This window comes from Arvicanthis niloticus, chromosome 15, assembly GCF_011762505.2.
Source record: "Arvicanthis niloticus isolate mArvNil1 chromosome 15, mArvNil1.pat.X, whole genome shotgun sequence".
In the NCBI taxonomy this organism is placed as follows: Eukaryota; Metazoa; Chordata; class Mammalia; order Rodentia; family Muridae; genus Arvicanthis; species Arvicanthis niloticus.
In genome coordinates this window covers 72,839,993-72,852,913 of record NC_047672.1, presented here as the reverse complement: position 1 = coordinate 72,852,913, position 12,921 = coordinate 72,839,993, and the positions used below count along the sequence as shown (strand labels likewise).

The 12,921-nt window shown below is 42.1% G+C and overlaps 1 long non-coding RNA gene across 1 annotated transcript; it reads left to right on the top strand.

Annotated features, from left to right (window-relative positions):
- Nucleotides 1-201: 201 nt before the first annotated feature.
- LOC143434450 (uncharacterized) lies at nt 202-1,747 on the top strand. The gene is made up of 2 exons (XR_013103926.1): nt 202-778; nt 1,296-1,747. It is a non-coding gene; the product is annotated as an uncharacterized LOC143434450 (long non-coding RNA).
- The last annotated feature ends 11,174 nt before the right edge of the window (nt 1,748-12,921 follow it).

The window sequence follows — 12,921 nt, the reverse complement described above, 5'->3', positions numbered from 1 at the left end:
TACTCTATGGCATCCTATTTCACTTGGTCTAGAAGCCATAATCTTTACCATGGGAAGTTCTGAGATATCAGGGTTCTCATTCATTTTCTGACTTCACCCCACATACACATCTGTCTGTCTGTCTGTCTGTCTGTCTGTCTGTCTGTCTATCTGTCTGTCTGTCTCTGGCTCCTCTGCTCTACACTGGCCTCATTTCTGCTATGTCATCTCATCTTCTCAGATATGCCTGGACCAGTCTTCCTTCACTAAGCTATGTGACTAACCCTTCACAATTATCAATCGCTTGAAGCAGGATAGGAAGAGAATTTAGAAGGAATCTTATCTTCAGTGTGATGGTTCAGATATGTGGAGATGCTTCTGTATAAACTGTGCACATGCAAGCTGCATTTCTATGTTTTTAGTCATGGATGCAGAGAGCACATGCTATTTGCCCAGTTGCTCAATGTAACCAAAAAGCTAATATAGAAGTTGTAGTATTTATTCGGTGCTTCTGGAGTTATTTGGGGTAAAGTTCAGTGTGCTGTGTTCCACAGGAACATACCAGCACTGACAAACTCTGTGACAACTGCTGACACTACTTTTATTTTCTATTCTGTGTCCTGTATATCCTGGACTATCAATGTCCTTCCCAGTTCTGCCTGCTACTCCATGTTGCCTGTGTTCTTTGCTACCTTGCTGGTCTCAGCATCTTTCTGGGGGAAGACATCCAGAGGCTACCTGTGGAGTCTGAGAAGGGCAGCTGTCTAGAGCCCCACTGAGATGTACCGTGGCATGAAGGGTAAAGCCTTATCTACCCAACTCTTCTTTCCACTCTTCCATTGGGAAAGAGCAAGAACCCTGTTTTCAGCTTATATCTTTTGCTTAAAATGCAACATGCCTTTTAATATGCAACATAAATAAAGTTCATGAGTATGAAACTTGGGCACATCTGAAACATAAATCTAAAACTGTATCAATCTGTATGAACACAATAGAAATGTTTAGTTCATGGCAGTTGAGTCTGGTCCTGGATATGGGAGCAACAAGTACTGTATCCATGAAGCAGTTGCAGGCACCCAAGAGTTTAAGTGCAGAAACTGAAGTGTAACTTGGAGCTCACATTTTGGTGTGGTGCAATGTAGTTTCCCTATTTACAGCATCCTGCCTGCGCTCCATAGTGTTCCCAGTTATTCTCAGTCTGCATATGAGATTCTCCATGGAGATGCTTCCATAACATGAAGACATTCAATATAGAAAATGACATGCAATGCCTTTCTTCTTCTAGTTTAATTAATGCTGTTACAATTGCCTGGCAGGAAGTACAGTGGGGCAGAGGCCTCTGTAGGCACTGCAGTCTGCAAACAGTATGGAAACCGTCAAGCTGTTCCTGGATCCAACTTAGCAAAACTCAAAGCTGCCTTACAACTTCACTGGGGAGAAGTTTCAAGAAGAACAGGCAACTCAGACTTGGGTAGCTCAGCATAAAGAAAGGATGCTGGGCATGACAAACACTGGAATAGTAACTATAAAAAGAGGATGCTGACCATGGCCAACATTGGAATACTTAGTATAAAGAAAGGAATCTTGCCATGGCCAACACTGGAATATTTAGTATAAAGAAAGGAAGCTGACCAAACATGCATTGGAATATTTAATGCATCTTATGTTCATAAAGGGTGTTTTTGTACCTTTGAGGAAAGCCAATCTTAGTACCTACCTATGCTATGTGTTCTCAACTCCTAAATAAAGACTTCAAGATTCCTTCTCATCTGAAGTGATGTGTGTGTGTGTGTGTGTGTGTGTGTGTGTGTGTGTGTGTGTGTGTCTGTGGCCAGACTGCTTCTGTGTGTGGAGATCAGAGGTTGACACTGGGCATCCTCCTTAACTGTTCTCTACCTTAGTTTTCCTGAGAGGTCTCTCACTGAAGCTGGAACTCCCCATTCAGCTGGACTAGCTCTGCAGTGAGTCCTAGATCATCCTCTCTCTGCCTTCTCAGTACGGGGGTCACAGGCATGCATCCCCACATCTGGCTTTTACGTGAATGCTGGAAATCAAACTGGGGTCCTGAATGACAAACACTTATGTGACCAAGTCATCTCCCCAGACTGAAGCTCTGCCTGCATGTCTGAACTGCATCTAATGGTGAACAAAGCAATTCCTTGCTGTGTGGAGAAAGCCAAGGAGAGAAATAGCAAGTGAATCTTCAGACTCAGTGAAGATGAAGTTAGAAGAGCTGGGGAAATGAAATGTTTGAGGCTAGAGAATAAAGAGGCACAGAAAGACTAGAAAAGGCTCCCTAAGCTTGACCTACCTGTCATGTGGAAGGGAGGAGCAGACCCACAGGAAATCAATGTTCCAGCCCAGGGACAGTGAGCAAATGGGACAGACACAGGAGCTTGTTTACTTTCTGAGCCTCTGAAAGAGCAGAAAGCCAGAGGGAAGAGGCACAGGTGGCAGATGGAGGGTAAGAGCAGTAGATGAGGCAGGAAGACACCTCAGCACAGGGCCTCACAAGGGCTGCCTGTTCAATGATTGGGACAAGGTCCCTTTATACCACTGATATTTTCTAACAGCCCCTTAACTGTCTTGTAATAAAGTGCTTAAGTGGTATAACCTTCATCAACACTAGTTTAAATAACATAACACCAACAGTTTAAATAATTATAATGCCCCAATTCTAGGAAAAAAGACAAAGGCTATAATATTCAGTTTTTTCAGCTGTACCAAAAATTATGATGGACTAGGATGTACTCACCTAAGGTCACTGTACTCCAATAAGCTGCTACCTTAGTGGCAATGAAAATGTGCACTGTGAGTGTCAGGATCTCTACAATGATGAGTGGTAGTTGAGGCTTTCTGAATGGAAAAGCACAAACATCACATAAGTTCAGAAATAGTTGCATTATTGGATGATTTAGTATGTAGTAAAAGTCAGCGTACATGTGAAGCAGAACTCAGATTTAGTCTGAAGCTACAGTGACTAGATTTCTTTTTACTACAATTACTAAATTTCAGGATTTTCAAAGTCCTTGTTGGACACAGGGTGGTCCTGCATCATGAGAGACTACCCGAGCCTTACGTGCACCCATTAGCTGCAGGAGATAACCACCTCCTTATATAGCCAAAGTGACTGGCGGTGACCAGGAAGGACACTGGGCTTTGGGGAGTGACACAGCACTGCATCTCCATCAGCACATGTTGTTTTGTCCATTATGAGATAATAATGTTTTGCTTACACCCTGTCGAATGAAGTAGCCACTAGCCATGGGCCACAAGTTAGATGTGAAATAGAGCGAGTAAAACCAGGGAAGTGAAGTTTTAACTTAGTGTCCATTACTTGACTTTAAACAACTATAGTAGGCTACATGGACCATATAGGCTCCCACGTCTTTTCTGGTAGCTGCTCATCCTCCTTTTTAATTCTATAGCCACATCTTTTGATTCTTCTGACAAAATCACATTTGAGAAACTAACTTATTGAAAAAGTTGGACTTGAGGTGCTGTGTCAAGACTTAATGAGGGCCACACAAAAGTACTATGTAGTAGACTGCCTTGCAAGCCCTGCATGGCTACCTTTATGAAGGAGCTCAGTTGTGTTGTTGAGTTAACCAGAAAACCAGATGCTTGGACAGAAAGGTGCATGTCACCCAAAGGGGGGACTGCAGCTGAGAGAAGAAACAGCTGTCAGGAAATCCAGAGGGCAGAGAGAGGAATGACACAGAGCAGAGCAAGGGGTGGCTCGAGGTCTTATACAGTAAAACGAGGGTCCAGGAGGGACAGACTTCCAGTTAGAGTGTGCTTCCCTGTGAGAACCTTGCCTTGCTCTTTCTGAAGGACACTCTGCCTGCTGTACACACTGCTTAGTATTACTAGTTCTAAGAAGGTGGCCCAGTGACTTAAGTGTGCACTGGTGTAGTTCTCGTCCAGGTTATTGTTTAGCAGCTGTGTTCAGGGGTGGAGCCTCTGACAGTCCTAGAGGACACAGCCTCACAGCAAACTCCCTCTTCCTCTAGCTCTTAGTCTTCCCACCCCTTTTTGTGAGGTGATCCCTGAGCCTTTGTTGGGGGCTGACTTTTAGCAGAAAGCGGCTGTCAGCTTTGCAGCCATCTTGAGCCATATACCCTGACATGAGACTTGGATTACAATAGCCTACAACAGCTGAGCACACTCTGATAATCTTGGTTTAGATACCTTGAGATTAAAGGTGTGTGAGATTAAAGGTGTGTGAGATTAAAGGTGTGTAACTTAAGAGTGTGATTTAGAAGTGTAAAGATCAGATTTAGAGACAAGACCTAAGGGCATGATTATAGGTGTGACTTAGAGGCATGGCTTAGAAGTGAGACATATAAAAGGCAGAGACAGAACAGAACTGAGAATCAGACACAGCAGACAGAGGAGACAGAGAAGCAGACACTTAGAGGAAGAGAGACTGAAGAATAAACAGGACTGAAACACACTCTTTCTGGTCTCCATTCTTCGAGTCCGTCCCCTCTCTCTTGCTGAACCTCGACCCGCTGACCGGAGCGGCAGCTTGGACCAGGATACAGTGGTTCGGTTTGCTTCGAGAAACATAATGAAAATGGGTAATGAAAATTCAACTCTGTTTTGGTTTTGTTGTTTGCTGCTCACATGTGTTAATTTTCTGCTTTTGTTCTTGAATGCTGTCTTTTTTGTTCAAAATAAAAAGAAGCGTAAGTTAGAATCCAAAATATAACCAAAGGTTGGTAACAATTTGTCAGAGCCAGATTGTGCTGACCAAGAGGAAGAGGAAGTCAAATTTTATGATGCTGAAATGCCCCCTCCCTATGCACCTCCATCTCCAAATGCTACCGAAATGGAGATGGTGGTTATAGATCCCATAAGGGAGTTACATGAAAAACTATCTGTTCTTAAACAACAAATAGAGTTACAAAAAGAGTATCAGGACTTAATTAATCAGCTACAAAAATTAAAGACAGGAAAGATGTCTCAAGAGGTAAACTGCGAAAATCCCCTGGCTCCTTGTGTTCCTCACTAGATGACAGTCTCTGTCATCTAGTTTAAGATTAGCCACAGATCATCCAGAGAAGGGAAACACTGAGGCTTTTCCTGAATCAGAGACCAGATATGCTCAAGGGGTTGCTTGGAGACATCACAGAGGGTTTAATTTTCAAATTATTAAAGAATTAAAAAATGCAGTATCACAATATGGTGCCACTGCTCCTTTTACTCTTACAATTTTAGAGTCTATTGAGGAGGAGTGGCTGACTCCTAGTGATTGGAATACGTTAGCGAGAGCAGTTCTTAGTGGTGGAGACTATTTAATTTGGATATCAGAGTATCATGAGAATTGCAAAGAAACAGCTAGGAGAAACATTCAGGCAGGCAATGTTGGTCCTTTGATGCCTTAGTAGGAGAAGGGCAATTTGCTTCTAGTGAAAACCAGATGCAATATGACCCAGGTTTATATGCTCAAATTCAAAATGCAGCCATGAAGGCATGTCGTAAACTTCCAGTAAAGGGAGACCCTGGTGCATCTTTAACAGCAGTCAGGCAAGGGCCTGATGAACGATTTTCTGACTTTGTTTATCGATTAATGACAACAGCACGGAGGATTTTTGGTAATGCAGAGGCAGGTATAGATTATGTGAAACAACTTGCATATGAAAATGCTAATCCTGCCTGCCAAGCGGCCATTAGACCGTATAGGAAAAAGACAGACCTTACGGGGTATATCAGACTCTGTTCTGACATAGGTCCCTCTTACCAACAGGGCTTAGCTATGGCAGCTGCCATGCAAGGACAATCAGTAAGAGATTTTTTTGGCAAGTAAAGACAGAAAGGCATGTTTTAAATGTGGTAAGCCTGGACACTTTGCAAGAGATTGCAGGGTAGAAAATGAGTTAAGCCAAAGACAGCCCGGAAAACAGCCTGGGCTCTGCCCCCGTTGCAAACATGGAAGGCATTGGGCTAGTGATTGTAGGTATAAACAAGACGCACAAGGCAACACCCTTTCCCATAATCAGGGAAACGGGAACAGGGGCCAGCTCCAGGGCCCGCCGAACCGAAGCAAGCCAAAACAGGCTTATGGAGCAGTCAGTGTCCTACCAGCAAACACCAATCCCTTTCAGAACTTAGTCGAGCAACACCAGGAAGCACAGGACTGGACCTCAGTTCTGCCACCCACACAGTATTAACCCCAGAAATGGGACCTCAGGCCTTACCCACTGGAGTGTTTGGATCACTCTATCCAAATGTGTTTGGCCTGATAGTGGGAAGAAGCAGTGCTACTATGCAGGGACTACAAATTGTTCCTGGAGTTATAGATAATGATTATCAGGGTGAGATTAGGTAATTGTTGGGGACCGCACTAGCCCCAAGTTGGGGCGGCCAAAATAAATGTTACAGCCCAGGCAAAATGTTGAGGCCTGGGCCGACCCACGTTTGGGCGGCCACTGTATCCCGGCCCAAGCTGCTGCTCCGGTCTGCAGGTCGGGTTTCAGCAAGAGCCAGGGTGAGGGCAGATTCTACCTAATGTCTGATGTGTATGAATCTCTCTCTCTCTAGTCTCCCTAATGTCTGGTTCTGTCTTCTATAGTCTCCCTAATGTCTGAATCCTACTGTCTGCCTCTGCATTTTATATGTCTTACTTCTAAGCCACGCCTCTAAGTTACACCTTTAATCATGCCCTTAGGTCTTGTCTCTAACTCTGATCTCTATACTTCTAAATCATACTCTTAAGTCACACACCTTTAATCTCACACACCTTTAATCTCAAGGTATCTAAACCAAGATTATCGGAGTGTTCTCAGCTGTTGTAGGCTATTGTAATTCAAGTCTCATGTCAGGGTATGTGGCTCAAGATGGCTGCAAAGTTGATAGCCACTTTCTGCTAAAAGTCGGCCCCCAACAGTAATGGCACAGGCAATTCAGAATATAGTCACCATTCCTACAGGAAAGAGGATAGCTCAACTATTGTTACTTCCATTGTACCCTACTAATCACAAATATAAGAATCCTAAAAGAGGGGATCAAGGTTTTGGTTCCTCTGATGCATACTGGGTACAGCCTATAGTTAAACAAAAACCTATGATGACAATTTGGCTAGATGGAAAGGCATTTCAAGGCTTGGTTGACACAGGAGCTGATGTGACTATCCTAAAACAAAGTGATTGGCCTGCCACCTGGCCTCTGACCCCAACCTTAACCAATTTAAGGGGTATTGGCCAAAGTCAAAACCCACTACAAAGCTCTAAGTTGCTGACCTGGAAGGATAAAGAAGGAAATATAGGGAATATACAACCCTATGTCATCCCAGGCCTTCCTATTAATCTCTGGGGCAGAGATCTGTTATCCCAGTTGGGATTGATTATGTGTAGCCCTAATGAAATAATCATGGCTCAAATGATAAACTCTGGATTTTCCCCCAGGGAAAGGATTAGGGAAAACTGAAGAAGGGATTATCTAACTTGGATCAGGCCATAAAGGCTCATGAGTTACATCACCTTAATTCTAAAACTTTAAAAGTTATATTTAAAATTACCAGAGAACAAGCTAGACAAATTGTTAAACAATGTCAATCATGTGTTAAACTTTTACCAGTTCCTCATTTGGGTGTAAATCCAAAGGGACTGATACCAAACAGTATCTGGCAATTGGATGTTACTCATTATAATGAATTTGGCAAGCAAAAATATATACATGTATGTGTAGATACATACAGTGGTTTCATTTATGTGACATTACAATATGGAGAAACAAGCAAGCATGTGATCACTCATATGCTTGCTACAATAGCTGTATTGGGTGTGCCTAAACAGATAAAAATGGACAATGGCCCAGGTTATACAAGCTCCAGTTTCCACCAATTTTGTGACAGATTGGGAATACTACGTAAAACGAGTATTCCATATAATCCACAGGGCCAAGGTATGGTAGAAAGGGCACATCAAACCATTAAATGTCAATTTGAAAAAAATTAAAAAGGGGGAATGGTACCCTACCAAGGGATCCCCCAGAAATATCCTTCATCATGCACTCTTTATTTTAAATTTTTTAACTTTGGATTCTGAAGGAAAATCTGCTGCAGATAGATTCTGGCATCCTGATACCAAAAAGAATTTTGCAACAGTCCTCTGGAAAGACCCATTAACTGGAACCTGGAATGGGCCAGATCCAGTGCTTATCTGGGGAAAAGGTTCTGTTTGCATATATTCCCAAACTGCAGATGCTGCATGTTGGCTGCCAAAGAGATTGATTAAACAAATAGACAACAATAACAAATCCAGGGAGGAGAAACCCCCTGAGAATCATATTTTTTCTTCACAGGAAACATGAAGATGCTTCACAATTGCCTTCAAACTGGAACAGATCAACAAGTAAACCTGACCTGAGAAGTTATCTGTGCTGAAGGAGACATCACCACCTGAATCTCCAGAGTGGCTCTATTGGACTCTAGTGCGGTTTCCAACAAGCCTTAGGTATAGGAGTTACATTGTAGATATATCAATCAGAGAAGGGAAAAGAAAATGATGAAAGTATATTAAAATATCAAAAAGGATTTTAAAATCAAATGAGTGTCTTTAGATCATGAAAACATCAACAAAAGAGTACAAATTGGTCTAGAAAAAGACCTGTCACCCACATCAGGTGGCTCACAACTGCCCGTAACTCCAGGCCCAGTGGACCAAACATATTTGGCTTCCTTGAGTGTCTATACTCAGGTGTACCTTTGTCACTTTCCTTGATGGTGACACAGCTCTTACAAGAGCATGCATCCTGTTTCTATGTCCATCACTAGAAAACACCTGTCAGGCAAGGCAAGGCTCACTTACTGGGGCATCAAATGCAGAGTACCTCAGAGATCAGGTTAGGTCCCTGACGACCACTGGTATTTTAGAATCAAGTCACTTTGCTCATTTACAAAGAGGGAAGTCCTCAAATGAGACAGAAAAATGCCTCCACCCCAAGATATCTATAGCCTGTTCTCTGAAACTTGGGGGTTTCTCTTACCTGGATAGGTGAAACTTGCAGATGTGACTAAATCAAAGACAGATGGAGAGAGTGCCTGGAGCTACTCAGGTAAGTTCAATGCAATTCCAACATGGAGGCAGTGAGGAAGATACTATTAAAGATGCCAGAGCTGGACCTTTAAAGAGGCTGTGCAAGAGACTTAAAAAATGTAAAATGGAATCAGGTCAAGGGATGCAGGGGCCTCTACAAGACAGAAAGGGAAAGGGAACAGATGTTTTCCCTAAAGCTTTAAGACATGCCCTTAGACTCAGGTCTAAGGGCATGTTGATTTTAGCAGAGTGGAACATGGTGCAGATTCCTTCTCTCAAGAATTACAGTGTAAACCCTTGTGGTTTTAAGCCACTAACTAGTGCACCCTATCTGGACATCAGTGGGCAGGGTCTTGCTCAGGCTGGACAGCCTCAAGGAGCAGTGTTTTGAAACTCTTCACTATCCTATAAGTACTGGGGTGTGTTCTGGGTTTGTGAACATGATTCCATTGGGGTGGAATGGTTATTTTTGGCAGTAAATACCTTTTATTTACTATATCAATGAACCCAGACATGTTACATATTCAGCATTTTCAAATTTTCTTTCATTTTGTGGCGTATATATATCATGCTAAACAGTAATCATATTTTTACATTAACTTTGACCTTAACTTTTTTTCTGTATTACGGAGAGCAGATGGAACTTCATATGAATCATGTAGACATGCGTGCATGTAGCCATGCTGCAACAGGTTATCAAAATGTAAACTGCTGACTGTGCTCTGCAAAACTGGCTCTAGGGCCTGGAGAGATGGCTCAGAGGTTAAGAGCAGAGGACACAGGTTAGGTCCCCAGCAACCTCACTATGGCTCATAGCCATCTGTAATTCACAAAACACGCATTGATGTAAAATACAATTTAAACACCTAAATCAAAAGCCATCCTGGATCGAAGCTCATTCCCTTTAGTGCCTTGTCCTGACATAGCTCCCTATGTCTACATTGTACTCCTCTTCAACTTTCTTTCATTCTTAAACTGAAAATAGATTCAATTTCTTCTTACTTTAAAGAGATTAGCATTTCTCTCCTTTTTCTCATTGCAGTTTTTTTAAATTTTATTTTATATTTTATTTACATTTAAGATGCCATTCCCTTTCCACATTTCCCCTCCCTAGAACACCCCTGTCCCATGCCCCCCTTTCCTTTTTGCTTTTATACGATTTTTTTAAAATGTTAATCAAATGATTTATAAATTTGGTAATGCTCAATCAGAAGCATAACCCAATACCCAACCTAGATATAAAAACTATCTTTGACTGGTGGAGACATGTGAACATCTGCCTCCATGCCCCCTCTCTCTTTCTCTCTCTCATCACCTAGCTTCTCCTCTTCTTTATTTTCTCTCCTTGTTCCATCTCTTCCTCTCAGTACTCCTTCCCACTTAGCTCCTCCTACATATCACTCTTCCTGTTAAAGTAAAACTTTTCTCTCAAAATACAATTAGAGCATACTTATTCCTAATTGTACCAGAGAGGTACAAGATAGTCCTAATACCCAGTCCATCATTTTGTTGACTAACCAGAACCTCTGTTATCTCTTCTAACTAAAACACTTACTTTTGATCCTGGCTTTTTTGGCTTTAGAATGAATGTCAGCTGAAAACCATCTACTCAGATGTTTTCTCTCAAAGTAAATAGCCAGGATTGGCTATGAGACTATAGGTTTTCAACCCCATCAGAAATCCAGAATGACTGAGTTAACTGAAGTTATGGGAAGCACTAAACATAACTTCTAAAACTTAGCCAATTTATAGAGACCGCTGAACACCTGAAAAGCCCCTATACTACCGAACGTTGGAGCATCAAATCTTCAGCCTTCTGGCCCAGAATCATCTGACAGACCTTAGTGATGCAGGATTATTAAGGGCTGATTACTTTGTCTAGGCAGATATAATCAGTCGGCTATTCTGCATGTGTGTCCTTTTCTGGACAGTAATTTGTCTGTAGATGGAGAGAGGCAATTGTTGCCTAGTGGCTGTCACCACACAACTGGAGTAACTCCAATGATGCTCAATTTCTTCTTAGAATCCATGACAGGAAGCTGTCAGGAGCAGACAGGCCTCTAATCAAAATGAACATTAATATATAAATATTTGTAGCGTCAGTTCTATGGACTTCTGATGTTTTGAAAACCAACTATCCATGTAAGGTCACCTGGACTGTTGTCTGTTCACTCCTCTCAGCTCTTTCTAAATAAAATATGGAAAACACCCTAACAATAAACTCAAAACCATGAATTTGCTATAGTCCCTTAACTCATAGGTTAACCATCCCAAATCAGTTAAAAAAGTTAAAAAAGGGCTGGGTCTAGGCCTTGTATTCCTAAATGTGTTATACAGGTACAATGCCCATGAGAGTATCAATATTCATCTCATTTTTATATTAATAAGAGGCTCATACTAATGAAAACCTTAAATTTGAAATCAAAGTAAATTTTGTACCATTTAAGAAATTATAACTTCATCTTGATAATAATTATACAGATTTCTACCAATAGGTTATGGCTATGCGTTAAGTCCTAGCTAATCCCCCCTGTTCCAACAAAACCACTACTTGTCCCTAGAAAGACAGACCATTATTAACCACCTTAGTCCCCAAGCTCAAGGAATAGGGGCGCTAACTCTTCTTTAACTTCTTCAAGCTGATTAAGGGCGTTGAGATTTTAAAAGATGGGTGGGGGGAAGAGTAAGTTGATAAGCCTCTGACACTGTGTCTTCACTGAATCCCGATGGAATTCCAGGACATCAGAGGTTTGGGCAGGTCTGCTCAGTATGCTTGATGAGTAGATACACCAAGGCTGTGTATTCTGCAATATACAATTCTCAGAACAAGTTTTAGTATCAAGAAAAAAAAATTCCCCCCCTCAGGGGGCTGACATTTTTTTTAAAAAAGATGTTGGTTCTGACAACTTTTTTTTTTGCTTGTTAAAATTGGTTGTAGTATTTACATTTCAGATTTTATCCCCTTACCCTACTTCCTCCCAGCACCCAGAAACCTCCTATTCCATCCCCCTCCTCATGCTTCTATGAGGCAGTGACCGAACCTACCCCTCCTCACTATCCCCTCCCCGCACTCACATCCCCCCCCACTCTGTGTTCATTTTTTTTTTATGGGACCAAGAAACTCCTCTCCCACCTATGTCCGACAAGGCCATCCTCCCCCTACATATATCTCTGGAGTCTTGGGTCCCTCCCTATGTGTTCCCAGGCTGGTGGTTTAGACCCTGGGGGCTCTGGTTGTTTGGCATTGTTGCTTTCCACCTGGGGTCACTAACCCTTTCTGCTCCTTCAGTCCTCTCACTAAGTTCTCCATTGGGAAACCCCTGATCATATCAGTGGTTAATTGTGAACATTGTCCTCTGAGTGTGTTAGTCTTTGGCAGACCTCTAAGGAGACAGCTATATCATGTTCCTCACATTATGCACTTCCAGCCATCCACAACAGTGTTTAGCTTAGGTGGCTGTACATGGGGTGAATACCCAGGTGGAATGGTCTCCTGATGGCCCCTCCTTCAGTTTCTGTTTCATGTTTTGTTTCCCTATTTGCTCCCTTGTGCATTTTTGTTTCCCATTCTAAGTAGAACTGAGGCATCCCCTCTTGGTCTTCCTTCTTCATGAGCTTCATGTGGTCTGTGAGTTGAGTCTTCGCTAATCCAAGCTTTTGGGCTAACATCCGTAGAGATATGTTTGTGTAGCTACCTTCTTTTACGGTTTTTGGAAGATTACTTTCTTGCTTTTTCTAGGTTGTAGTTTCCCTCCTTGTGTTGGAGTTTTCCACCAATTATTCTTTGAAGTGCTAGATTTGTGTTGAGATACTGTGTAAATTTGGATTTGTCATGGAATATTTTGGTTTCTCCATCAATAATGATTGACAGTTTTGCTGGGTATAGTAGTCTGGGCTGGCA